The sequence below is a fragment of the Callorhinus ursinus genome, unplaced genomic scaffold, assembly GCF_003265705.2.
Source record: "Callorhinus ursinus isolate GAN/ISIS: 27379988/994484 unplaced genomic scaffold, GSC_fseal_2.0 scaffold7, whole genome shotgun sequence".
Lineage (NCBI taxonomy): Eukaryota > Metazoa > Chordata > Mammalia > Carnivora > Otariidae > Callorhinus > Callorhinus ursinus.
In genome coordinates this window covers 68,891,573-68,896,548 of record NW_027397069.1, presented here as the reverse complement: position 1 = coordinate 68,896,548, position 4,976 = coordinate 68,891,573, and positions in this window count along the sequence as shown.

The window sequence follows — 4,976 nt, the reverse complement described above, 5'->3', positions numbered from 1 at the left end:
CAGCCCCACACTGCTTGCCAGCCTTCTAGGGCCTTTGTGGACCATCTGGGTCAATTTCCTTCCAAGTAAATGAAATGCAAATAAAAATTCCAGCAGTTTTTCAGCTGCCGGCTGCCCAGCTGATTAGCATGACAGAAGCTGGGAGATGAGGCCTGACCCGGTGCACTTCCCCTCAGCTCATTAAGTTGTAACTGCACCACGGCTGCATTCATGGTGTTTATTGACGCTGAAAGGCGTCTTTATCCAAAACTAGCTAAATTCACATTCAGAGTTTTTACTTGGAAGTCTTGCCTGCTCCAGCATCCACATGAAAGTGAACCTATTGTGGCTGGCTCATGTGTCCTGCTGATTTTGAAACAATTTGGAGGTTTCCCAAAAATGTTTATTTCACAAGTGTGTATCCCTCCGCCCTCCCCCCAGCCTCCAAATGCACGGGGGCGCCCAGCGCAGGAAGAGGTAGGGGTGAGCGTGGGAGGAATTCCTAAAGTCAAGTTCTGTGGATGCTGGGCAGTGAGGGTCTGTGAGAAGGCTAGTGGTCTGGAAGATTCCCAGATCGGGAGGGACCGTGTAGCCCGCCACCGCTCACAAGGTCGGCGCAAAGCTCGCTTCTCTGGGCACCGGCTTCGCAGGGACCGCTGGCCAGCCGCGCGGTTTCCCGGTTGGAACGCCTTCTTTTTCAAAGCATTTGAAGGTCCGTGTCTTTCCACAGTCTGTATCCGTTAATCACATATGAAACATATAATGACAGTAGGCTGTATGTCCTACGGGGTCCTCATGCTGGGAGGACCCTGGAGGGATGACTCTCCTCCCCTCCCGTTTGCATTTGAACGTCTGCAATATACCCAGCTTCCCTGGAGATGAGGGACATTTATCTTTGGAAACCGAGACTGAAGGCAGAGGACATGAAATTCAAGAGGGGGAAGAAGTCATTTTTATTTGTGATTCTCTGGTTGTCCCCACCCCCATGAAAAATTATGGTCAAACCCCACCTCTCTGCCCTTGTTGGGATTGTAGCCAGGGAGAGGGCTTTGAAATCGAACATAATGGATAACCTGGGTGATGCGTGACTTTTTTTTATATGAAAGTAAAGTCTGAAGCTTTTTTTTAAGATTCTGGTTAGCATTTAGGCAATGCCCTGGGTGTGCATGGATTTCTATGTGGTAGATGGGTTGGTGTCCTTCAGTGCGTGCCTGAGACCAGCAGCAATCTTCTAAATCTTATAAATCAGTAAACAATGTTGGACCTGTTGCAATGCTTTACCAGTCTACACAACTGTCTTAATCTTAAGCTCACAAGCTCTATGCTAAGTGTTATCATACTCAACATTTTTCATTACAATCTTTTCCTACACTCTGTTTTCTTATAGGGCTAGTTTCATAACTCAGCAGGTTGGTCACTTGGTACGTTCACTCAGATTTCCCTGGTTGTTAAGGACAACTTTGTTTCCACTTCTGATGGCCACAAGAGGGTGTGGGCAGAGCAAGGGTTGAGTGACCATCCATCCACTGTGCAGAAGGGCTGCCAAGTCTGCTGAGCTTGCTTAGCTACAGATGTTCACACATCCCATAAGACTTGTAACTGTCCAGGAGCAAAGAGAGCACCAGGCTGTGACTTCAACAGGAGGAAAGGGCTGGCCCGGCCCAGGCCACCTTCCTGTGGCCACAGTGTAGGAGTGTTAGGTGTGAGAGTCAAGACAGTGTCTGATGGGCAATCGCAGATTATGATTCTCAAGCTCACTTGGGTGAGCTTGTCTGACTATCTGAGTGCGTGCTGCCTTCCAGAAACTAGCCAGAACCCATAACATTAAAGGTGCCATTTTAGGGGCACCTGGGTGGCACAGTCGGTTAAGCGTCTGATTCATAGTTTCGGCTCAGATCATCTCAGGGTCGTGAAATCAAGCTCCTCGTAGGGCTCTGTGCTTAGTGCAGAGTCTGCTTAAGACTCTCCTTCTCCCCCCACACCCCCCTCTCTTTTTCTAAAACAAATAAATAAATAAATAAATAGTTTAAAGGTACCATTTTATTAAGGTGCCATCTGACAATGCATCATCTCCTTTATTCCTCACAACAACCCTGCTAGTTATGCATGGGCCGCCCCATTTCACAGATCAGAAAACTGAGGCTCAGGTAGGCACTGTGCTGCCTACAGCCACACAGGGATTCACTGCCACAAAGCTGAGGCTGGAAGTAGTTTCTCACTGACCTCAGAGTCCATATTCTTTCCGATGCACTTTCCTGTCTTCTCCATGACACATAAGCCACAACTTTCTCCTTTCTGGTTCAAATGTGGGGCAATTGTGTCCCTCAAAGAAGTAAAACCATGGACCGCAGGAGCTGCACACAGGACAGTTAGCAACCTTGTGGGCATAGCTCTTTGATGCCACCTGCTATAGTCTATGCTGCCTAACAGATGTCCACCCAGGCAGAGAGCAGAAGGTATGTTCACTAGAAGAAAGAATAAAGGCCCCTTAATGTTTTCTCCATTTCCACCGAGTTTTGCTGTGCCCCCAGTGGGGACACGTAGCCTGGTCCAAGACTTCAGAACTACAGATCGGCTTCTCTGATCTTCTCTGCAAGCCGTGCCGTGCCAAGGACCCAGTGGATCTGTGAGAGCCATCACTTGTCATGTCCTCAACGGTGAGAATTGACTGTAATCCCCGTTTGGATCATAGGAAACAATATTATATCAAGGATACATTTTCCCATTTATCTGATAATGATAGACTGACCACATGCCAGGCACTATATTAAACACTGTACAACTGTCTTGTGGAACCAACAAGTAGAGGATATAGGAACTGGGTCTAGCACCAGCTGGTCTGATCATCTAGAAGCCTGTTAGAAAAGTAGAATCTTATGCCCCACCCCAGTGCTACTAAATCTAAATCTGTATTTTAATATGATTCCCAGGTGATTCCTATACACCTTAAGGTTTGAGAAGTGCTGGGATGAAAGGATAAAGGAAGAGTTTTTCTCAAGGGTTTTAACTCAAGTGATATTGTACGTGTATGAGTTCTGAGCAAACTTGGAGCTTTCTTTTTTTTAAGATTTATTTATTTTTATTTTAGAGAGAGAGTACCCATGCGAGCAGGAGCCGAAGTGGGGAGGGGGAGAAAGAAAATCTCAAGCAGACTCCCCACTGAGTGGGGAGCCCAGCACAGGGCTTGATCCCATGACCCTGAGATCATGACCTGAGCCAAAATCAAGAGTTGGACACTTAACTGACTGAGCCACCCACGTGCCCCAAACTTGGGAGTTTCTTAAATTTATGTTTCCTTTGTGCCTGGTAAAAAGGTTTTCCAAAACTTCTTTTAAAGATCTTTATTCCTTAGCATGGAGGACCATAGGGGAAGGGAGGGAAAACTGAAGGGGAAGAAATCAGAGAGGGAGACAAACCATGAGAGACTCTGGACTCGGGGAAACAAATTGAGGTTTTTCAGAAGGGAGGTGCGTGGGGGATGGGTAACCAGGTGATGGGTGTTCCGGAGGGCACATGTTGTGATGAGCACTGGGTGTTATATGCAACTAATGAATCGTTAAACACCACATCAAAAACTAATGGTGTACTATATGGTGGTGAACTGAGCATAATAAAAAAATAAATAAATAAAATATTCAAAAAATAAAGTTCTTTATTCCTTTCAGGCCTTGATGAGTACAATGAAGCTTTTACCCAACAACATCTGAGCAAAAGTGGGAAGCTAATATTTTTTGAGTGTCTTCAAATGTGCACTGTAGGATTTATCTCAAGTCATCTCTACAACAATCCTGTGAAGCAGGTATTTTTGTTGACGTTTCCCTATTACAAGTTTAAAAAAAACAAAAACAAAACTAGTACTGAAAAAAAAAACTAAACTCAGAGGCACTCACTGGTAGTAGCAGATCTGAGACTCAAACCCATGTCTCCCTGACATCAAAGTCCACACCTTCTCACTATATGTGAGGCTGACTCACCTGCCAATCACAGCAAAGTAAACTTAAAATGGGTCCAAATCATATACATAACTATGCTTTAATCTGGAAGGAAAATGTTTTAAGGTCAAATAAAAACATTCCAAGCTATCTGTGTCCTTATACCCCTAACACTGTCTCATGGAAATTCTACCAAGCAGTTAAGAAGTATAGTATTTTCAAACTAACTTAGTAAAATATAATTTGATGGAGAGATGAGAAAAGGTTGCTTCCTGACATTTGCCAGGTCATATGAAAAGAATATCCAGAACAGTGGCTGAAATGTACATTGCATCCAAGGAAATGACAACTTATTCTTTCATGAAACACTTAAAGACCCTGATTTCACCATTTTGCTTAAATTCCAAGTTAGAAAGTTTCCCCATCTCGCTATTTCTTTCTCCCCGTATCCTACTATTCACCCCATGTCCACCTCCTCTCCAGGTCCCAATACTACCTGGTGCTTCCTGGTCTCTGGAAGATCCCAATCCAAAAAATCTCCAGTCTTCCTTCCACTAAGTAGCCCAGGGAAGAAAATATGCTCTCCCTCTTTTCACCTCATCCCATCTAAACTCCTGTTCAGCATCAGTGCAAATCTCAGTTAAGTGCTGAAGAAAAATCAGGCTCACTAAATTAATGCACTCTAAGGTGTGAATGACTGATAGCCCCTAAACCTCCTATAGTTATTTGCATTTTAAAAGATCTTAAGCATCCAGCTGAATTTCTATGCATGCATTTCAAGCTAGGGAAGCAGAGATTTTGTTTTGCTTTGTTTTGTTTTACCACATGATCAACTAGGAACCTGTCCTATAAAAGATCATGTCTTATTTATAATCATTTCATTGGATTAGTTAGAACCACTGGGCTTGCCTTATTATTCTCACAGTCATATGCTTAATGCTATGCTGAGCCCTGCTTTGGGCGGAGCAACCTGTTGAGACAAGTTCTCCACACTTGACCCTGGCAAATCTAGAACTAGACAGGGAGTTCTAGGTCCATCCTGCCTTGCTCCATCCTTGTCTGAAC